At 39.7% G+C, this 24,592-nt stretch overlaps 1 long non-coding RNA gene across 1 annotated transcript in view; it reads right to left on the reverse strand.

The window, feature by feature from the left end:
• Positions 1-24,592, reverse strand: part of LOC135330395 (uncharacterized) — a 79,773-nt gene that overhangs the window by 23,014 nt on the left and 32,167 nt on the right. The window contains exon 2 of the long non-coding RNA XR_010392449.1: positions 11,381-11,461. This is a non-coding gene — a long non-coding RNA (uncharacterized LOC135330395). The remainder of the gene's footprint in view (positions 1-11,380; positions 11,462-24,592) is intronic.

Raw genomic sequence — 24,592 nt, forward strand, 5'->3', positions numbered from 1 at the left:
TTCGTATTTCATCTCAAAACAAAGCTAACACATTCACAAGTTTAGCTAGCAAGCTGTAAATCAGTACCCTCTCCTCATGATATTTGTATTCTCACAGGTTTTATATCTGTATTAAAAAGGCATCTCTAACATTTGCAATACATTAAACTCGCACTGCAGATTTCCCCTGATAACAGAGTGCCCTGTCAAGTACTACACAGTAATTTCAGTTAATTCTACCCAGATAAACAGCAAATGCATTGTGTCATATTCAAATATACCTACTATAACTTTTAAAATATGCAATGAAATCTGTCAGGCAGTCATTTCTCTCTTCAAGCCCAAGAAATAGAGCCCTTCAGAAGCAGAGTTCTGAATCAAATGATATTATTTGTAGTAATCGAAATACTGGACAAAGGCCCATATCTTGGTTTATTCTACTCCATATTCCACTCTTTCACAATACTCCTGGTTTTGCAGAATACATTCATTCTGAGATGACATTTTCTAAGAGTTTAGAGTCTAAGAGTTTGCCGACTCCTAAGAGTCAGCAAAACTAGATCAGCAATTTTAGGTTTGTGTGAGTGTGCAAAAGAAGCAACACTTCTCTACATGATCCAGTTGTAAACCTATATAAGCCACTCCTTGTGCTGATCCACATACACAGGCCACAGCAACTCTGCATGCAGAAACTCTGGGGGGACAGTCACGTTTTCAAAGGGCAGAATCTACCTTTGCACAGTACAGCCATGCAAGAATGTTCAGATGAAGGCTGGAAGCAACACAAAAAAATGGCTATGCCAAGAGCATAATGAATGTTATGGGGAATAGCAGGGGGAGACCCTGCTTCAACTACCAGGAGGTTTGAGTAAATGATGAGTAGATGGAGGACTGGAGCTCATTCTTTACTCCCACATGTATGCAAAACTCATGAAACCACAGTTCCTCTCTTCTTGTGTTTTCAGTGACAGCTGTTTACCAGACAAAAATTTCAGCCTTGAAATATGTATTTCCAAAGCTTTTTTGTTTATTCCTTTGCAAATAGACCTAGATGAGATGGTCGTAAGTGTCTTTTCTAAGCAAAGCACTCAACAATCAGATTTCACATCCTTGACAAGTGGCTATAGAGGTTTAATTTCAGCTAGAATTTTCCTGAGTGACTCGTGCCCATCCAAAATTGTTATTCCATTTATTCAAGTTAATTGACATTCAGTGCTTCAAGTGCTGGGCTGAATGACATTCAATGTCATGAATTAATATTTTACAAATTGAACAAAAATTAGCCATGCCCAAGATTTCTCACATTAACCCATAGTGAAGGTGCATGGTACATGACACCAGACTGTCAATTCTGATTAAAAAGCTAAATTCTATCTGCTTTGGCCATGAAATCCTACGTCAGTAAACAGAGCTAAGTGGACAGTAAACTGAGGGTGAGAGGAAAGAAGGGACTGCTAATGACTGCATTAAGTTTAATGGAGCTGTGGAACATAACAAAGTTACAACTGCTACCCAGAAATATAAGTATTTAATGCATAATCCATTTCTTTAAAATTTATTACTATAAAGAGAGTAACATTGGTTCTTAGAGTCTCACCTCATGGTCTTCAAGAAGAAGGGACACTTGATTGGATCATAAGGCAGGACACTGCATTTGAAGAATGGGCTAAAACAAAAGCGCACATCCCTCCTCTCAAGCCCTTGCTACCTCAGCCTGTAACACACCCACAAGAAGTTATGACAGTTTTCACTTCCATGTTGATCCTTCCAGTAGGATGTCAGACCAGGCTTTATTATGAAGTGGTTTCTCTTGGCATTACCTTGAACATAAGCATATTTTGGAAAGAGGCACAATTAACCTCTTTTTTGTACTAAAAAAGCTAGTGACTGAAGAAATTTTTTTTCCAAGACAAATTTTTGTGACAAAAATTTTTTTTCCAATATCAAGACATTGCACATCATCAGTTTGCCAGAGAGATCTTTGGTCAGTTAATACAATAATAGCAGAAGTCCTTGTTAAAGCATACTAAAGTCAGACCAATGTAAGTTTCCAGGATGTTATGTCAAAAGCCAGAAGCATTTTTCCACGGGCATATTTTTGATGCATTTTGATGCATTTGTACATAAGGGTACAGGCCTAGTCTTTAGGTTATACAATTCTGAGTAAAGTATCTGTATTTATATTATCTGTGGTTTGATTCTATGCTGTGTAAAACTAAGCAAAATAAAGTCTTTACAGAATGAGGACCATATGTCTTGGACAGAAAAAAAACCATTTAAATAGTCTTCATCTAGCTCTGTCCCTTCTCAATAACCTAATATATGTATGTGTATGTGTGTATACATATGCACAAAATGTTTATTTTTTTAACTGATATTTTGTGGTTACTGATTAATAAAAGTAGAAAAATGGGGTTACCTGGTAATAGAAAATCTGGCATTTAGCCACGGCAGCATCGGTGGAGTATCAACTGCCCTTGGGAGTCCTGTAAATTCATTGTGTTGGTCGATCCTCCTATATGGCTGTTACACTTACTGCAGCACATGCAGTCTCACAGAATGTGTTGCTATTCGGCGCAATATTTTCCCACACTGTGCCTATATGTTCTGATTAACCTGGCTGTCTTTCCTTCACTGGTTCCAACAATCAACTAAAACAACAGACACTTCTAGTGTGAGATCAACTAAAAGATTCTTTCAGCAACTGTCAGCTGAAAAGCTTTGTAGAATCAATAAATGCTTCCAATCACGTCCAGAAATCTGTGAATCACCTAACATGTAATTCATTTTTCTCAATAGAATAGCCTAAAATTCTCATTTTGTGTGTTTATTCCTTTTGTTTATTTGTTTGCGTAAAGGCCTTGGTATTTGCATGTGTGTGTTTTCATCATGAAATCGTGTAATTCTTAAAGGAAAGTGAAGAATTAAGTACTTTTCTTCGTTCATGCACAGAATGGCAGTAACATAAGCACCAACAGTTGAGGTTCCTCTGTCTTCCTAACACATCTTGTAGTTCCACCCATCTCTATGAAAAGATATCTTAGCTTTTTAAGTCTATTAACCATCACTCTTTTCTACTGAAGCTATCAGTTAGACCCTCATTTGTTCTGTACCATTGTTATTTGTACTACAACCTCAAGGAAAGTTTAACAAACTCATCGTAATAAACATAGTTCCTTACCAAGAAAGCAGTATAGAAAAGTCTTCTATTAATTTCCAAAAATACTGGCTCACCCATACAACCTAGCAGACAGATGAAACAACGGTGCGGTGTTTGGGAGGATGTAATAGCAGAAACAGGAAAACCAGAAGTCACCACTTAATAGTACCAATCAAAAGCTGCAAGTGTTATGGATTTCAGAGCAGCATTCAACAGAAGGCAGGGCTACAGATAAGAACAGAAAATATAGGACTAAATACCAAAGAGCTATCCTTTATGAAAAAGGATAGATAACAATCCAATGGAATCCCAGGGTGCTCCCAATGCCTTGAGCAAGGTCAGAGTTCAGTGCCTGAGTTTGTGTTTGGTACAATGAGAAGTGTTGAAAGCAAAATGGGGATGCAAGGGCTGCTCAGCAGGAACTGGATGAGGTCCTTAATTCATTCTTCCTGCTTTAAGCAAGTGAACAGCCACGGAATGGTAATGACTTTCAGTAGTTCCTGAGCTTATAAGTCAGTGACCTAGTAGTCATAGGCATCGTATCACACTGCAAGTCAGTGAGTCATTCAGGATTCCTGTGTATTTAGCATGCTCAAAGAATTTAATTCTGCCTGACACAGAGCCAACAGAAGGTGCTCCAAACCAAAACATAAAGATTTTTTTGTATTTACTAACTCTTATTAATCAAAATTCGAAGAAACAAGGTTGTTCTGATTAAGTTACTACTGTGAAAATTAAGAGAGGTGATGGTAATTGTACTGACCTCTGAAAAAGAATTATCTGCTTGAAAGGACTAAAGGACTGCCCCATATATTGCATATCACCACAACTGCATAGTTATCATCCACAAATTATATATGCTTCTCCTGCATGATAATGCCATAAACGCACTTGGCACATTTAATCTAGAAACTGACTATAAGTCCCTGTAAGGCTGTAAACACAAAGCCAAAAGCCTCCCCAACACAGAAAAGAAAAAGAAAATAAACCATGTTAGACTGGCCAGAACAGATTTTACGTCATAAAAATTAGATGGCTAGCTATGCGAAGGATACAGGATCGGCATGGGATGCTTTTTTGCAAGTAGTGAATGAAGAGGAGGTGCAATCAGGTAATATCAGAGTGAAAGAATCTCTCAGCAAGGAGAATCTTGACACAAACACTGACACAGGTTTGAAGAATGCAGAGGTTCAGGTGAGAGCGGGATGAGATGAGAGCAATGGAAAGGATTTTGTCAGCTGCCTCCTAGATTGACTGTGAGCTGTGAGAGGAGCAGCCAGGAAGGAGGAGGTTGGAGATATCAGGAGAAGGTAACTAGTCCATCCATTACCTTCGTAGTTGGAGATGAAAGGGAGAAATGAATTGGAGATGTAAAGAAAGCTACCAAGATAAAACAAGGACCTGGAAAGAGAAAAGCGAAGTATACTTCCGTAACTAATTACATTATGCACAGAGGACAATAACAGCAGTGCTGCAAGAGGAGAATTTTGTTCTTAAGCTCAATCTACCACAATTGGAGGGTAGTGGAACACCTTGGCCCTCTGTGTATAGGAGAGTGCCAAGAGCAACGTGATCTGCAAATGGCGTGATCAAGCCCAGTTCTCCAGGAGGAAGGAGAAGCTAGATTTTGAACTGGGCTATGACTATCCAGTGGCTACAGATGTCATCCAACTAATGGACTGGAATTAGTCTGGTAGGAATAAGCAGGAGTAGGAGTAGAGGTTGCTCAATGTAGCAATAATCACTTTTGAAGTAACAGTTCTGTAAATGTTTTGAGAGGTGTGCAATCACTGTGCACTGGAGCAGAAAGCTGAGCTCTCTCAAAGCAAATGCCATTGAAAGATGTTTGGCGCTAACACAGCTGCTCATAAAACTGAGTAGGATGTTGTTGGGAACATGAAGATTGAAGTAGCAGCTGATGCTGTCAGATTGGAGAGTTATCACATTTTTAAGTGATACAAGTCCTTTCTATTGGGAGTTTTCATTCTGAGCTTTAACATTTATTTTAACAAAGTGTTGGCAAAAGAATCATCACAGAAAGAATCTTTCTAAGGTTTACTCCAGGGTGGATACTGTTCATTGGGGCACGTTTTGTAATAATTACATCAATAGTTTCCTCTCACAAAATATTTTCAGAAATATTGCATGAAAAGTGTTGTATTCACAGCTGACAAACAGCAGCAAGAAAAAGGACCTATTCTTGTTAAGGCAAATTTCCACTCCTCCACAGAGCTACTAATGAAAACAGGAGCTGCCTGGAATGAAGCTCTGTTTTACGTAGCCTTCCTCCCTCTGAAATGCTGACTAGGAATTGAAAACTAAAAATTATTAGTCAGTTAATTTACATGAGGCTTGGCTTTTGGTTTGGATAATTTAAAAATGATGATGTATACAAATGCATTGAGTGCTTAGGGCAATGTGTAAGGTCTGTCTTTCTGATGTCCTGTTTATCACAGAATGGATTTTTTTATTTTGGCTTGTAAAAGAACAAACTTTAAAAATTCTCATTCAAACTATATGGGCTACTTTCAGAGCAAAAAGACTCCTAAGACTTGGATGGTTCTTTCCAACATCCTTCTGAAACTTTTCCAGTTTTCATTTGGTACCTCCTGGGCCCTGTGAAGTTATAATTAATGAAATCTTGTCATCAGGAGCTTCCTATTAAATTAAATCCTTTCACAGAGTCTTCTCTCCATTTAATTCTCCTCTTTTTTAGCTGAATGTTTACTGATGAGTCAATTAGCCGCTATTTGGTTTGTTCTACTTAATGTCATCACATCACCATGAGATCACCACAACAAACATTCATCAACAACAGCACTGTCATCTCTGTCCACTGCTACAGCACTCAGGGTCCTCAGGCTGTTCGCTGTTCCAGGAGACTGGCTGTCCAGTGTGGCCTTGGTCAGACTGAAATGGGCTCAGCAGGATCCATGAGGGGCATGGGGGTTGGACTTTCCTTTGTACTCATTGCTGAGCTGCCTGTGGTGCAGCTCCTCAGTCATATTCTGGAGCTGCACAGTGGATTGCAAAGGCAGCCATGATAACAAAGTGCAAGTGAATTGATGGTCACAGCTGGAACAGATCTTACTGTATGGTGAGAGTGACTGCAAGGAGCAGCTATATTTTTAAAACACTGGCAATTATTACAGAGCAAGGTTCCAGATATTTAGACTTATATCAATACCAACATATATCAACACATATCAATATACCACATCAGCAAGTTCTCAATATGTTGATATACCTGGACAAAGATAGCTGAGCATAAGCTAGCTTTGCATGCACTGAATGGTACCACCACAGACTGCAGTATTCTGGAGTCGAACAGAAGATAATAAATGCAGTCACTCAAACTTACCTGGTAACTTACTTCCTCAAGGATAGCACACATCTATCTACCCAGTCCTCACAGACTGTGCTCAGAGATTGTTCTCAGAGATTGTTTTCTCAAATACCTGTAAATGGTCAGCATCCAGCTCAAGATATAATCAGGTGCACCTAAGTATGTCAGGTTCAGGTATATGCAGTGAATGATAGGTTTCAGATCTTTTGAAATGGAAGTATCATAAAGATAGAATGCATTTGCTATTGTTTTGGCTGCTCTAAGTGGAAGACACCACAGATCTCAGTATCAGGGCAGATTGGCTATGTTGTCATTCACACTATCATGTAGGTCATAGACCAGTCATGCCTGGATGCTGAAGCCAGTACTTTCTATACAGAGGGCTACTAAAAGGTATTTTGGCGCAGAGCAAACATTTGTGCCTCTTGGCACCTCCAGTACTGTTGCTGTATGACCTGATTGCTGAAGCACTGGTAGTCTGGATTTTGTGCAACTGTGGGGAGCAAATAGCCTTTATTAACTGATTTTTGCACAAAGTCAGGGAGGAAATCTCAAGTGAAGCCAAGCTTTTCAGATGTCTTTATCTTACCAGTCACGTCAGCAGCACCCACTAACACAGAGATACTCCATCCCAGTGGAACAGTGTAGGACTTCCTGGGTGAAGACCAGGAAGACAGACCTAGATTCATCTCACCTAACTACAGGCTTCAAAATGAGTCTTTTTTGTTTTTGTTCAATGGAGATAAGATCCTCTCACAGAGATACCTAAGATCTGAATCATTCTCCAGAAGTACTTGTTGCAAGTGTTTAGGCAAGGCAATTGAGCTCCTAACCCAGAAACTTCAGCTAGATAGACAGGATGAGCCTGGAGCAGATTTGTCAATTGCCCCTTTAAAAAGAGTGCTAGTTTCTTTCTCTCTGCAAGTCTTCTAAAACCCTGTAATACATCCTCAGATTATAGTGGGCATAGGAATAGTGAGAAGCTGTTTCAGAGGGAGAAAGATTTGGTGTTGATACCCAGCAATGAAGCATATCTAAGCTAACAAAGTCAAATCAGTCCTGAAATTCTATGTTTTGGGGAAGTGAGAAAAAGAATCAAGTAGCTCCGCAGCATCCACAACATGGTCTGTGTCCTCTGTGAGGTGCAGGCTCTAAGGCCTAATAATATTCTGGCACCAATACATAGCAACAGTGCAATTTCAATAATCAGCACATTTTGTCAAATAATTGGTACGCTGAACACTGATGGTTATAAGAGGTGACACTGCCAGTATCTCATAAAGGCTGAAAGAAATATTTCCCATTTCCACACTGCATAAACAAAGCATGCCAGACAACCTCAGGAATGCTAATGATCTCCAGTACTTTAATATATTAAGTATTCATCAATTGAGCACAAACCACAACAATGCACTGAGAGTCCTTCAACACATAAGAAACACATGAGAAATGATGTAAAGTTTATATGAGCTCATATAATCTTGTTTGGTTATGGTGTCAAGCATAAGATCATAGAAATAAGGTCATGCGTCCCATATCTTTCCTACTACAAGGTTGTGCCCTACATTATATTTGCTGGTGGCAGATCCAGCCCAGATATAATTGACTCAGGCAATGAATCATCCATTACATCTCCTACAGCATTATTCCCCAACCTAGCAGATGACATTGTTGGGATATTTTTCCTGATAATCAGACTTCTCTGTCCTTAATTTCATCCTTTTATATAATACTTCACACTTATATGGTCACTTCCATCCACAAGCTTTGCAAGTGTTAATTAATTGAGTTTCATAACAGCCCCCAATAAGATAGCTAAGGTCTGAATCAGAGATACATACACCAAAGCTGCTCACTGTAGGCCACATATGGGATCATATCAAGCACAGCTGGGTCTATCTCATTGACAGAGAGTTGTTTGGATGCAGTTTATGAGATAATCAAGTCATAAGTCTCTTTTCTAGGATGCAACTCAAAGCTCTCTCCTACTAGTATCTGTTTGCACAACGAAACACAGTTTACTCCTTTATTAGTAGTTGTGCCTTTAAAACATTCATATGTATATCTTTCCCTAGTCATTATTTCTGTACTGTTGATATTTGCTCTGTCCATAAATAAACCAAGCTCTTTATTATTTTTTTTCTTTCCCAGTGACTCTTTCATGTGGAGACATATCTTCGCAGATTATGTGCCCAGAACTGTACACAGTGGAGTTTATACGGATAAGACATGCAGTGGCTGTTAGCCTCCCAGGCTGTGATGTGCTACTACAGGCATAATCCATCTGGTTACTTCAGACTTTGTCAGCTGAGGCAGAGTAGCTCACTGTGCATGTGCTGTTATCCCACTGCAAGGCAAAGTAAAGTGAACTCATATGTGTCATTAATGAACTGACCTTTCTCCATGCAGTGCAGCAATGCACCTTTCTCAGTTACCACATCTCCAATGAAGAACATCTTACAGCTGGCAGACAGTAACCTCTATAGGCCAATACAGGCCTTCATCTGACCAAGCCTTAATTTTCCTTAATTAATGCATTTGTTTTTAAAATACAAAATTATAAATGACATTTTATTACATGCAACAGTGCAGGATCTCAGGTTTACAATCTAAACAACTCAGGCAATATTTTGGATGATAATGCAAATACAGGAATGAACAAGAAACGTTGCAGCTGCTTTGCAAACTAATCTGTGCTCTGGTGTTCATTGCTGTCACTGAACATAATTGCTTTCTAAGTGTTTCTCTCCACTAAATTTATGAGATTTCTGGTGATATTTATACAACAAGTGTTTTTCTAAATCAAATTTAACCCTATTGCTTATCTTTGTTTCTACAACACCTCACTCCCAGATTATTTTGCAACATATTTCTACTGTCCTCACTGCTTTTGGTTGCCTCTCTTCATGAACTGAAAGACAGAGTGGATGATGAAGATTCCTGTCATGTAAAGTTCAAGATACCATAACATGGCAGAAATGCACATGTGCAAAAATTTCAAAAGTGATGATTAAGTGAACTCTTTTCTGTGTTCTGCTACATACTTTATTACAACCTAAGTCTTCATAATAGAAGCAAAGAGAGAAAATACAGCATTGTCTCCTACAAGCAGGTTTTTGGTACACAATCTTCCTCGAAAGTATCTTTATGTAGTACCCATCACTCATTCTCCCTACTAACAAAGCAAACTCTCATAGGAGAATGAACAGTTCTCCCTTGCCAGAGCAAACCAGCCCTGAAATACCAGAAAGACCTTTCTTTCCAGGGAAAAACAACAATAAGAGACAGTTCAGGGTAATTTTCCAAAATCCCCATTGGAACTAATAAACCACAGTGATTGTCACACCTGCATATTTAACGGATATTGCTGAGCTATTTACCTATCTTTTAATTTGATTTCAAAAAAGTTGTCGAAAACGGAAGATAACATCTTTCATTAGCCAGGACTGCAGCACACAGACTACGCAGAAAAATCTGCTACCTGAGCATAATTAAAGGATCTGCAAACTACCAGTCAAGATAAAAAGATCAAGGGCTACCATAAATCTTGCAGCCACATGGGATGAGCTCACCAGCAGCAGAAGACATGTATTTTTCTTTCTATGAGGATTAGTCACTCAGGTATGGTATAGGAGTTTGAAGATTTCCTCTCCAATATCTGTCATGGAGCTCTACTTTGGACACAACTGAATGTGTTTTTCTAGGACAGCTCCTGTATCCACACATGCAGTCAATTCTTTGGCTGCTAGGTCTGCCATTTCAGTGAGTGGACCTACTGAGCAGGGCTAGTGTGGAATTTTCTTTATTTATTTCATGAGAAAGTGTTTATGGGCCAATGCTGAAATTTTCATGGAAATGTATCAATTCAGATAAATCTTTCAGCAGGAAAGTTTCCTAATTTCCAAAACCTAAGTTAGAGAGACCTGGGGAAGGACAGAGGTCTCATGCTGGCAGTAGCAGAAAATTCGATATCTATCTTACACATATATTTTGCTTTAGATGAGAATCGTAATTAGTAAGCCAGAGCCATGCTGCTCTGCATCTCTCTTGTCAATTTTTAGCAAATGCTGAAAGAAATTAATATTCTTTTCTCTGTATTTCTTATTTTCAGTGTGTGAAGGTTTGGTTTGATCATAATGTGGAATACTGAAAAAGGCTGGAGTATCTGCAAAATATTTCTTGCTTTTCATTAATCTCTAATATTGTGCCTGTAATTGAGATCATCTTCCTCTTAGGACTCTATGTAATATCAGGTAATCTGGAAGCAAAAATTCTTATCTCTTTTATTTCCTAATCTACAGAGAAGCTGAGGAGATAAAACCATATGATCCCAACACCACTTTTCTCAGGAGTTAACCCCAAATTACGTCCTTCTTCCACCAAACTCTGCTATTTTCTCCTATTGTCTGTGAAAGTCACATAAAACGTTGGAATAATCTGTGAATGGAGGTGTAGTTTCTGAAATAAAAAGTCAAATTTGCCTAGTTACGAAAGACCACCTTGGGTGAAGAAATCATTTAGCTGGAAATGAAGATGGTGCAGTGAACAGGAAATGAGAGAGCAAGAGACCATGCAACACCAGTCTTCTTTAAAAGAATGAAGAATACCTATTTTTGATCACTTTTGAATGAGCAACTTTAACCATCCCTAGTTTTTAATACAGACATGAAATAAAAGCTATGTCAAAATCAAATTCGGTTTTGTAGCAATTATTTTTTGCTTGACAAAGTAAGCATTAATTCCTCTGATTTATTCACTTAACATTAAATTTATATATTTCTTTTTGAAACTGTTAGGAATAGAAATAATGTTGATTAAAAGTTTTGAACTCGAGCTCTATACAAGCCTAATCAATCACAAAGTGCTTTCAGACATGATGCTTTGACCCATTGTACCTGTTCAGGGAGATGCTTCCAGATTTTCCTGTGACTGTAGCAACATTTGGCCCGTCTCACTTGAGTTCATGCCTTTCTTCACTATAGAAAAGAATGTTTAAAGGTAAGTTTGATATAGCACACACCAATGAGCACACAGACTTAACCGCCTCTTTTAACATTAGAGTGAATGCAGTTGCTGCAACTAATCATGACCATTCTCAGATAAACTCTAGTAATACTCATCTGGACAATCTTAGTTTCTCCATAAGAGCCAAATTAGGGCATATTAAAAAGTAAAAGTAGTCTACAAGTCAAAGCTGAGAATGTCCAGATGTGTGTTGCTAGGGGTCATCTCTATGCCTGTGCTACTTTTTACTGCCACACACACACATGCAAAACAAAATACATTAATCATGGTACTTACCACATCCAACCTACTTGGATTCTGCAGCCCTTGGCCCCTATAGAGTCCCAAGGCATAATTAATTTGCCTCAGCATAGGTCTCATGCCATTTTAGATGCCGTAGAGTATCTGGTATGGCCTCCAGCTGTGGCTTTCAAAGGTTGTGGGTCTCCCATGGATCCTGAACCCTTTCTCCCAGCTTTGTGTGGGTGGCTCAGATAACTTACAGTATCTCTAAAAGGGCATGAGAGACCTGTATTTTGGCAACCAATTCCTGCTCCCAACGTTGCAAGCTGTGGAGAAGCCATATTTTCACTTTCAGGAGAACCCTACCTGTGAGAGAGGAGAAATGAGGAAAAACCTCATTGGGGGCAGGTTTGCTGTTGCAGATGTGCAGAGGGTTGGTGTGCTGCACTTCAGCAAAACACTCATTACCTTTTTTGTACATCTAGAGGGAGAGTCATAACTACAGTGAGGAAAAGGACTCCTATGAAACTGCTTGCTGACAAGTGCTCTGTCTTCATGTCCAGAGTTGAAGTCTTTGGGAACTACCCTATAAAAGAGAAACCACCTCTGTGCCTACTGCTGCTTGGAAGTGCAACCTAGGACATACCCTTGGCAGTAAATGTACCAACATGCCCTGTCTGGGACTGCAGAGGGGTGCAAGTCACAGCACACAGGGCCGCATGGGGCTCTCCCCGGTGAGAAAAAGGTGCCATGGCTATCGCTCACCCAGCTCCTGCCCTCCTCACAGCACCCGCTGAGGGGCCCATGCTGGCCCAACAGCCGAACAGCCCCGGGAGAAGCTCCAGGAGCACTGTTTCCCACTGAGCAGATCTGCTGCTCAGGCGGCAGCAGGCTGGCTTTCGGCTGACATCACTGCGAGCCCGTTAAGTGGAGCTGAGGGAGTGCAGGGGAAAATTCTCACCTAGCAAGCCTTAAAAGAAAGGTGCAGTCTCAGCTCCTTTACAGTCAAAGAGGGAATGGGCATAACTTTAAAGCTGTACAGCTTGAAAAAAAAAAAAGGAAAGAAAGAAAATCACATTCACCCTCTTTTTTTCTCCACACTTTCATCTGGTGGAAAATCTGATTCAAATGGGAGTTGTGTGCTTCGGAAAATCTGGCTAGTGTGTCAGTTCACTTTAAAAAAGAGCGGAGAACAAAAAAGCCAAGCTCTCATGCTCATGATGACCCTCAAGGGAACTTAATTAGAGGTGATGGCGCATGACAGGTAACCAGTTAAGTATCTACCCCAGACAGGATACTGTAAGCCAGACTATTCAGTGTGTGTGAAGATAATGTTTGTTTCTTGTTCCTGTCTCTCCTGCCTTCCTCACTCCTCTGCTCTCTCTGCCAAAGGTGGACAGAAGAGCAGAGGAGAAGGCAACGGGCAAGCACTGGTGCCATTCCTCAGGTCCTGTTCCCCAGTGAATTGCTCTTCCAAAATTTTGATTTTACTCAGCTTCTTTTTACTCCTATCAGGAATATGACCCAGAACTTGCCTGACGCTTAGCAAAAAATGAAAAGAAAAGGAAAGAAAGAGAGAAATCCTGTGCAGATAGGGGTCATGTTCCAGTGAACTCCTTCTAAACATAACTTTTCATTTCAGCACTGCTGCTCTGGCAGTAGTCTGAATTCCCTGTCCACCTGGTGGCTCAGGGCTTAATGTTGCTATTCCCATCACTCTCCATCCCTAAAAAAAAAAAAAAACTCTGCAGCATACAGCAATAAGATAATAGGTTTCATGGGGCTGGGTCTTAGGACTTTTCATCCATATAGTACAATTAACCTCCCATTATTCTGCTTTGCCTCCTGCCATTTCTTTCCTCCAGTCTCCACCACAAAAATTTGCCTTTGCTCTCCATTTTCACATCGCTTCATTAAAATCTGTCTTGAGCCACCTTCTCGTGCAAGCCGCCTGTGGGTCCTCCATACCCTTTCACCAGCAGGGCCAGACTGTGCCTAGCCCGCCTGTCCTGGGAGGACGGGGAGCAGCCGCAGCAGAAGCAAACCAGCAAGGCAACAGCCAGGAGCCTGAAAGAGCCTATTTCAAACTTAGCTTTTCTATGATTTGACTAGTGCTCGTTTGGGGGACTGCAGAACAGCATAATAAGGCTGTGAGCTCATTACAGCTGGCTGGAGCTGAAATTGCATGGATCTGATGAACCGGGAGGTGGGGGGACATGACTCCCATTTCTTCTTTTAGCAGCCCTGAATTTTTTTGCCTTTCCTTATCTATGAAAAATTTGATGTCTTAATTTCGCTTCCACACTTCATTAAAGCAGGGGGCAGGGAGTCAGGAGGGGGCTCTATTCTTGGCACAGGATTCCTGCCTGATGTTGGTAAGTTACCCTAATGGGATCGTGCTGATGCGCAGCAACTCTGAAAATCTGGCCACCGAGATGCCTAAATATGGATGAGATGCCCACATTCCAAGCACTGAACTTAATCGCTTTGCCCTTCAATTTCCTTGCTTATAAAAAATTAAGTTAATAATGTTTTATCTGGCTCAGTGCTTTAACGGGGAGAGAAACTACAGTGACTGGCATGAATTTCCAATAAAAGTATATTAATTCATTTTTTAAAGGCAGTTTAGGATAATAAGATGAGGATGGTATATAAAGGCAAAATATCTTAAAATTTTTTCTTTTGCTTCTCTATCCAAATATATAGTTCATATTTGTAAATGTCTGTAACAGATGTCTGTCTTATTAAATACAGACATAAGCAACTATTTCAAAGCAAATAGCTAAGATTAATATTAGCTTATTTTTCTGTCAGAAAAAATATTAATATATGCAATACAGATAAAGAAAGAGAAACAAATAGGTGCTACAGAGAGACTTCAATTTGTAAGATGTACTCAGAGTCTCACACTGATGAAATGTCATAGGCTTTATAAAAATTATAGATCATAAGTTTCTGACACAGAAGGTTACTTTGCTTTGGACTTCATATGATAGATAAAGATGAATTAATCACTGGAGTAGAAGTTGGTGGTTGCCTAGGAACCAATGATCATGACCTCGTTGCATTCAATATACCCAAACAAAGGATAACCCCAAAGGATAAAATACATGCGATGCTTCAGAATGGTTACTTCCAAAAATCTAAAGGAAACTAAGAGCTACATTAGCTCAGAGGAAGTCATCTACTTTACAGAAATATTTTAAAGGAACTATGCTTAAATAACTTTCTATTAAGAGTCCTAGAAGAGTTAGCTAAGGAGATCTTTGTTCCACTGATGCTAATTTTTAATGAACCTGTTGATAATAATGATGTTTCAGAAGACAGGAAGACACTCAGTTTAAAGAAAAATTTAAAATGAACATGCAGAAATCTAGGTATCTACAGGGTGATTAGTTTAATGCTCCTTCCAGGCAAAATAATGGAAATGGCAATATGTACTTCAGAATTAATTTTTTTCAATCAAGTAGGTGTTGTAAAACAAACAAAAAAGCAAACAGGTCATAGTCTTTCAGATTAGAAGTTTAGGCAGCAAAGGTTATTTCACAGATGTGACTTACTTTGGACTATTGTAAGTCATTTAAAGTAAAAGAAAACATAATATTCTGATTAAAAACAACACTTTATCTCTGGAGCACCTATTTAATGGACCTAGAAAGAACTAAATGACAACTCTTGGATACTGATAGGGAATATTCATTGAAAAGATACGTTCCTAGTGGGTTTATTTAGGGATTGTTACTATGCCTTATCCTGCTTGGCATTACTACCAATAATCAGGAGTAATAAAAATAAATTTGCTACTGACTTACAGATTAGTGGAATGATATAATGTGATGGGGACCAGACATTTGTGTAGAGCAACTTGATCTGTTCGATAAGCTGGGATCTATTGAAAAAAAATGTATTTTAATAGAGTGAAGAAGGACAAGTCTACTAAGCGCTATTAAAAGATGTAGCTGTAACAACTGGCTTAGCTGCAAGTTTCTGGAAGGTGGAAGGTTATTACGAAGGAAGGATCATCCTACACTTTACCTGTCTTTGTCCGCTGTCCCTAAGCCTCTCTGAGAAGAGGCAAGGCACATGGTTAGCTGAACTTTCCGTCTGCCCAAGCACAGCTGTCCTTTTGTTCTAAATGGAAAGTTACAGGTCTAGGGTCAAGGAACACATATGGTACAAGCAATGGCTAACTAGCTAAAGTGTACAGGAGATCAGACTAGATTTCTAAAAATTTCTTCTAGCTCTAAAATCTGTAAATCACAAGCAGCCTAATGCACAAGGTGCTCAACAAGGAGGAGCTGAGTCCTGCTTTTGCTGCTTAGCCTTTTTAGTGTTTTATATTGAACGATATAAATCACCAGATATAAATCCTAGAAATCTTGGGAGCAGTGACCAGACTTCACTGTGTGCCCTAATCACAAGGCTCAGAGCAGTCTCCCGGGAGATCTGGCACGTCAGACATGAATTCTCTCTGGCTAAGGAGGGACAAGACTCCCAGTCTCTGTTGGTCAGGGGACTGCGCAGGCTTTAAGTGTTTAACAGGAGGCAGCTTCTTCATCCCAAAACTGGTTGCAAGCAATCCAGTCTTGCAGCTGTGTGTGCAGAGCTGGGGTGCTGGACTGGAGTCTTGACACCTCCTGATCATAATGTTGCACACTATGTGCTTCCAAAGGAAAGAAACTTCCAAACAAGGAATATTGGATCCCCATTTTAGATTCAGGCCTTTATGTCACCTTCCCCCATCCTGTCTTGCAGCTGCCCCCTGGATGCCTCAGCAAATAAGAAATGGTAGCTTGATACTTCTGAGAAACCATGTGTGTCCCTTTCTTCAAGTCAACACTTAGCATATTTGAGTGAACCAGGCAGAAAAAACAGCAACACAAAGCTAATGTGTAGGATTGTTAGAAAAAAACATTTAGTTTAATCCATGTTTTGCCACTGATGTACTACGTGAAAGTATGGTTTATTTTCATATTTATCCTGCTCCTTGCACATAGAACTTATATTAAGCTACATTTAACTAAAATTAATCTGAATTCTCCTCAATTCCTCCCTGCTTTGTATGCCCCTGCTGCCTTGACTTTTTTAGATTCTGTTGAAATTCTCATGTTTTTCTTTTTCTTTTTTTCCCAGCAATCGATAAAGCTTGCTTGAACATTTGACTTTTAAAAGAAATATTTTTACTCTATAAGATTTTCATAAAAATCTAGATGCAAAAAGAATTGAAAGATTTCCCCAAAGTGAGATGGCACACCTGGTTAGTAAACTAATGGCACAAGCCAAGTGCAACCCTTCACTTGTTTTGTCCTTTTTTCTCCCATCTGCAAACCCAACACCTGTCCCAAACCCAAACCTCATGAAGACAAGCCAGACTCAGTAACATTAAATACATATTAGCAATGTATATCACCAGTTCTAAAATCTACATTATGTCAGGAAAGAACAGAAAGGAGGGTCTGAAAAGTGAGCTGACCTTGAAAAAAAATAGCCAAAATGGGCCAAGCCAGCATATGTGAGAGATCTTCCTCACAGAAAATGTAATAGCAACACTGAAGCATTTAAAATAGTCAAAACAGGAAAAAGTTCAACTTAAGTGTAATCATGCCACAAGAGTTGTTCGAATAGTTCTTGGATCGATTCTCATGGTGCTACTTAGAGTAATGTCAGAGCTTACTGGTTCCCTTCCAGACAATCTACCAGCTGCCCGCTATCATCATTGCAATGCTCTTACACTCATATTTTTCTCTTCATTACAAATCTGACTGCTATTGCTTTAAAAACTCTTTTCCCCTAAACAGCACAGAGATCCTATTTTTGTGCAGTTATACTAAGAACAGCTGTTTTATTAGTAAGTACTTGACCTGTTGCACAGACTTATAACTGTATGAATTCTAAAGTATTTCAAATAAATTGTTGTTAATTATCACACTACTATTAATAAAGGCTATGATATACTGTATCCTGAATACTATATACTGCCTTGGAAATAACATTTGTATGAAACATACATTCTCCCTGGCAACAGAACATGGATTTTGTGCCATTTAAAACTGTGTCACACTGCTACAGAACGCCAAGTGGCTGGTGTCGAAGAAGGTATAGGTAAAGCTGTGGTCGGATGCAGTAAAACATATGAGGTACAAACACTGTCAAGGAAGAGTATGGAAAGGAACTCAAGCAGTGCATTTAGTAACAGTTCTTACCCACCTTGCACTTTTCCAGTTATTGGAAAGTTGAGCACCAACATTAAAAAGACTGAGGTATATCTGCCCAGCTGATGTGTTACTGTACATAGCACATCTGCCCTTGGAGTCACTGAGCAGTGATAGTGTGAAAGGCACTGTGTCATTCTAACAATTTTATAGATGAGGCTAAAGAGTAAAAAAACTGTAGAGCATCATGGCAGGAAACTCACTGTCCTACATGTGAACAAAAATACATGTTGTTATTGCAAAGAATCTGTCAAATCAGTCACTAGATTTAAGGAGAAAAACAGAACTGAAAATCTGGATAACAAAGGTTGAATTACTTTAGCCAATAATTGACAGTGGGGAAATGCATATGCTGTGGATGAAGTCCTGTCTTCACTAACTGTGACAGCAGATCTTCTAACTGAGCTCTTTTAGGACTGGAATTTGACCCTAAATATCTGCACAATACAAATACACTAACTATAGATAACTACGGGGACTTACTAAAGAAACTGAACGCTGAAATTGGGAGAGAAGTAAACAGGAATGACACAAAACCTACTATGTATTACTGTGATTTTTACAAAGCAGAGGGGTATTCAGCCATACTTGCATACAGACAAAGAGGGAAGAAATAAGTAGGAATAATTTTTTAATGCAATTACTTTCTTACATATGTATGCTTAATTATCACTGTATTTCTTTTACTCAACTACCTTTCAGGCTAGCATCACTAAAAACAAATTGGAAACTTTGTTCTTAATTCAGAAACTTTTAAACTATCAATCTGTGAGTAAATGCCTCCTTGCTTGAGCAAATCATATTTCAAACACATCCTGTGACTCATTGTGGATCTGTGGCCCATAAGCACATACTTAAGTGTCAAGCTGAACTGGGGACTTCACATGCTAGAAAACAAATTGCATTCACTGAGTACTGCAAAACAATCACAGATAGGCATGGATTTATGGGAGGGGTGTCTACAACAACATCATGTCTCCACACCTCACCTCAGCCTCTCAGTAGCACCACCACTGGTGCACAGGTCCGAAACTGCACAACCCAGTCATGGCCACATGACGCCACTGGCCCCTTGCTCTGATTAGGGCAACATGCAGGTGGATCATATGTGAGATGCGATGTTGCATCTGTTTACTGGAGCACAGTGACATTACAAAGCTAAAAGGGAGATATGGAATAAGACCAACAGTTTCATTGTAGAGTGAGGAGTTGTGCTCCTATCCACCTCAAATACTGTTGGGCCTCTGAATGTTCAGCTGATATATTTTACCTTTCTTTCAAATTGTTTCAGCTTTTGACTTGTATTTTGGGACAGAGAAAAGCATGGGAGGAGGAGAGAAGGGGGGACATTCCACAGCTCTGGATTACAAGACACACACAAAACATCTCTGCATAACTGAAAGCACAATCTGAAACCAAGATAATTTACTGGGTTACTTCTTTACAAAATAAATTGTTTATCATACTTTATGAAACACCCACTCCAGCGTCCATGAAAATGGAATGCTGTATTTATGAGGCAACCCTTACGAGAGGTAGTATAATTTTAGTATCTGATACTTGAACTATGCTAAAAATATATTACTTTTTCAGCAGGGAACAGTTACAGTAAAAAGAGATTGCAACCTTGAAGACTGGATAGCTCTGAATGGCTGAGAATTAGGTAAGGAGTTCTCTGGTGGTCTGGTGCACAATTAAAAATTACAGTGGCCATCTAGCCTGTTTGCCTAGCCCAGTCCTCTGCAAGTTGCTTTCCATCTTGGGCTGGTCCTTGACAGGCTCCTGCACAGGCCTGTAGTTTTTTGAAACTCCGAAGCAGCTACAAGGATTGTGGCAGAAAGCAGAGGACTCATGTCAAGCTGTGTGATCCACTACAAAACCCTGGAGGCTGTAATTCTACCTGCTTCTCCCACCAAACTGCAAAAGCAATTGGCAAAAGCCCGAGCAAAGTGCCTGCTGCACACTCGCCGCGAGGTGATCTGCTCCCATGTGTCAGTTTTCTGAGCACAGTGGTAGCAGCTGAAAACAGTCAGGAGTGTTTAAGTATGTGCACAATCATCAGAAAGCAAGGAAGAGAGCCTTTTCTAATGAGAGGGAAGGTAAATAGAGCCTGAGAAACTGGAAACATTCTTTGGTTTGGCTTACAGTGGGAAAAAAAATCTTAAAAGGCGTTGTGCACGGAAGAGGCCATTAATCATAGGAAATGCACTTCCTCAAGTACAGTAGGGATATGTGGAAGCCTGTCATTTGTCAGACCAATACTCAAGAGCTTTCCAGAATTTCACAATATGTTGATGCCTTCCTTCAGACACAGGTTACACAGCCTGGTAATAGAGTTATTGATTTGAAGATGGTAGCATAGAGCTTTGTTCGGCTGCAAAAAGTCATCATTTTTCCAAGCTTTGGGAGCCCACCACAAATTTGACACAGTGCCTGGTTTGGCACAGCTGGCTTTTTCCCAAATATCCCACTGGCCACGCGTATGAGTGACCTGGGAACCTGATGAATTGTAAATGGTCCTCTCTCTTCTGTTCACTTTCTGCATTATCCATCAAATCCTGAAACTGATATACACTGCTATGGCAACTATTAAAAAAATTACAGAAATATTTCAGAACCTGTGGGAAAATTGTCATGCCTATATCAGCATCTAAAAAGAGACATTTATTTAAACTCGTAAAGAATCTCTCTGCCTTGGCCTTTGAATCTAAAACCCACAGACAGCTGCCGTATTTGCATTGTACAACCAATGATGGACTGAAACAGAGGACTCTTCGCTTCTGTGGTAGCTGGGGGAAAAAAATCCCTGCTGCCAGCAATGTATTAGGGCTTGACAGGTTTTAAAAGTAAGAATTTCATACAAAGCTGGCTTTTTGGTAACACCAGGCCCTTATTTCTCAGTTCACTGCATCCAGCATTGTCTGTGCAAGATCCTACATTCAAGTTCAACTTCCACAAGACCCCACTGAACTGAGGCAAATTTGCTCTAAAACAAAAATCTCTCAGCAGGTCCCCAGCTAGATGGTAAAAGCTTCAGCAAGGATTAAGGAACAGCACCAGTGAAGTTCTTCCTTCCTGTGGTTTTGCCTCTAACATATAGGTAGTAATCATATTTGTTCCCACATTTCTGGACTACATTTCTTTGTTAGCAATGCAATAGACCTGTACTGTTGGAGAAACGGTAGGAGGGAAAGTTTTTCCAAGAAGCTGTACACATTATAACGAGTCAGCCATGCTCTGCACAAAGATATGCCCACAGGAGACGGGCTTTTCGGTCACAACAGCAGCCACTGGTGTAACTCCAGGACGCTCCCCACAGTCAGTCCACGAGTCGGCATTGGCTGCACATTGCTATGTCCTTGCCAGAAGGGTTTTCTGTGGCTGCACATTGTTTAAAGGAAGAGGAGGGAAATTATAGGGGAGAAACATCAACTCCATACGAAGCTGAAAAGGTTTTTTCCTGTTTATAGCAGAAACGCCTCTGTAAAATCCCAGGTACACAGTGGATGTCTAAAACTCTGTTTTGAAATGAGCAGGCAGAGTTAAGGGAAGTGCTTTTTAACTGCTGTCACAAACATTGCTGACAGCTAAGTGACACTGGAAATCTAAAAGCAGGGAGGTCACAGCAGACCCTGTCAGTTTAACTCTTTATCGGAACTTGTTTAATGGGATTTTATGTTCATCCACGTGAACTTTGAAATACCTAAGTTCAAATTTCACCTTCAGACTTCCCATCTGTTCTTATTTCATCCTCAGACTTTCCATCTGCTCCCATCTAGGCCTTCCTAATGTGATGCCCACTCAGACAGTATGCTTTTACCAGGTGCTCCTGTCTTGGAAATTTTATGACATATAAGAAACAATAAAAATTTATGTTATACATGTTACCTGTGTTAATTAATACCATTGCACAACAATGTTTTTAAAATGATATTGTCCAGAAAGTCTGTTAAAATCTACTGTAGATAAATATGGCAATATTTTATAGCTCCTCAATGCCAGATGGGTTTGCAGTTCAGACATTTGTGCTAATGCATTTTGCACTTAGGTGCAGAGCTGGGAAAAATCGGCTCCCAGTGACAAAGAGTTAACAGTAAAACATGGCTGTTAGCAAAAGGCAGTGAATGCAAGGTAGAGGTGTGCTTGTCTGTCCTGATTTACACTGGAAAGGAGTATAGAATGACCTGTTGGTACGCCATTTTACAAATTCAAAAAAAAAAAAAAAAAAGTGAGAGATGTTATTTGGTGACTTCAACTTATTTCCTAATGATCATATGTAAATATTTTCACTTCTGGAACAGCAAGAATGTGCTGGCTAACAACCAAAGATGTGCCGGATAAAGTCCCCTCCACCTGTTCAGAGGACCATTGTGCTAGAAAAGAAAGATCATAAAATAAGCAGTGTAAGTCCGATATCATGGTAAGTTTAGTAAGAATAATTAGTGTATTAAAGAAATATTTACTATCCAAGGGCAATCCTATAATTTCTCAAATCTCAGAACTGAAAGCTAACAGATATCCTGAACCCTGAGTGCATCAGTGGGTTACACAGTGGGGCTTGTTTTGGACAGTTTTTCGTTTGCTTGCTTGTTCCACGAGATCGGGTAAACAAGGCTTTGTGCCAAGTGCAAGCTTTCCTCCCGAGACTTTCCTCTCTCTCTAGCACTCTCACGGCTGCACCTCCCGCACACGAGGAATCCATAGTGAGACCAGGGATCTCACATTTGAACCCAGATGCTGTCAGATACCAGGCAACGAGGGCTTGCCATTGCAGCAGATTCAAAAGCAGCCTCCTGTGAAAGGCTCTGTCATCTCCATCACCACGGGAAGCTCCCTGAGTACCAAACAGAATTGGTTTTTAAGTGGCAGCTCCATCAACACCAAATCATGAGGGTTAAAAGGTACAGAGTTGTTGACCAGGGAATGGCCCTCAGCAATAAAAATGAGAAGAGGTGCTTCGCTCAGATTTGTTTTTCCTCAAAAAAAGAAGTGTTCTGGGAGGAGAAGGACAGGGAAAGGAAAGGGGGAGCAGGCCACAACATCTATTAGTGCAAGCTTAAAGCATGGATATTATCGTGTCTAACAAATCTCTGGAAGCTGACAAACAGTTACAATCAATGCAGTTCATTTGCTCAGAGATTCAAACAGGAAATTGTATCATTGTGAGAATGGGCATTTACAATAGTGCTGTGATTCAAGAATACTTTTGCAAATAAAAGAAATAAGTAGAGTTTCCTGTTATTTGTGCTTTTCTGATATGTCATGCTTATAAATCCTCACACAGCTGTGGGTATTTGTCATGATAATCACAAATCTTCATAATTTCCCCAAATTTTATTCCTTGTGATTCGTCCCTGTAAATGATGCCAACACCACGCTTTTCCCTATACTTTATTCCAAATTATTCTGTTTTTAAAGCAACAATCTTACTTTGAGGGAGAAGAGATGATACCTGGGTGAATTAGTGGCTAATTGTGATGCACAAATGAAAAAATATATAGATATACTGATCAGCTTGCAAGCAACCCACAGACTAAAATCTGTTTGCATAAACTATTCAATGAATATTTAATCAAAATAAATATATTCATGAATAGAAAAAAGGATAAATTTGCAATTAATATTTGTGTTGAATAATTTTGATTTACAAATGGGGACATTTTGTTCAAGTTCACTAATTACCGGTTAGTTTGCATGTCTGTGAACAAGTTAATATCTGATGCTTCCCGTAAGTTTTGAGGTTCTTCATATATTTTTTGTATCCTCTAAAACATTTCAGATAATACACTGTTACTGGATTGCAGGTAAGCATCTTTCTGAAACTGACACCTTGCTTAACTTTAATGGGTATTACCTTGATCATGATCCATTACCATTTCACTCATTACTTTTTAGTTCAATAATGACGGAGGCTGAAGGACTTTGAGAATTAGCTATAGGATACGGAGCCTTTCTTTTCTGTCTGGTTTGGACACATCCCAGGTCCATAGCAGCCAAAAATTGCTACCATCTGTTGGCGGACCAACAAGCTACAGTATGTGAAATGAGTTTGTGGTCAAATGTGGGTGTCTCACGTACTGCAATTAAACATATTGCCAACTTGTCACGAGTGTACCGTGGGATTAGTCCCAGAGAAGGTGGTGGAAATCCCATCAGTGTGCAGTTGAAGAATCCACTGGCAAAAGCAGCAGACCATATGTTCTCAGGAGCAATCCCGTACCGACCGCAAAGGCCCTGAGAAGTCTGAAGATTTCACACGGCTGTGATTCTGCTGCTGATTATCAGCAGATTAATCTCTTTGGAAACCTAACACTGAGACTACTCTCTTTTGTACAAGAGGCATATACATATACATACACAGGAATTTCTTGGTTTGAGGTTTAAAAAGACATATATCCCTTAAGTCCCTGCAACTTCACTGCGTTTTACAATGAAGACATGGTAGAAGCACTGTACCTACTGACTTTGTATCATAGGTGTAGATCTGAACCATTGTAAGGAAGAACTAAAAAGTGTTGATCTATGCACAAATCTATGTTAAAAAACTAGTTTTATTTTAATTTTCCGTTCCTTCCAGAAAAGCTGTTAGGAGTCAAGGCCTGGAAAATCATTAGAACATCATTGTTCCTGTAAGGCTACAGGGAGTTA

Source organism: Dromaius novaehollandiae, chromosome 1, assembly GCF_036370855.1.
Source record: "Dromaius novaehollandiae isolate bDroNov1 chromosome 1, bDroNov1.hap1, whole genome shotgun sequence".
NCBI lineage: Eukaryota > Metazoa > Chordata > Aves > Casuariiformes > Dromaiidae > Dromaius > Dromaius novaehollandiae.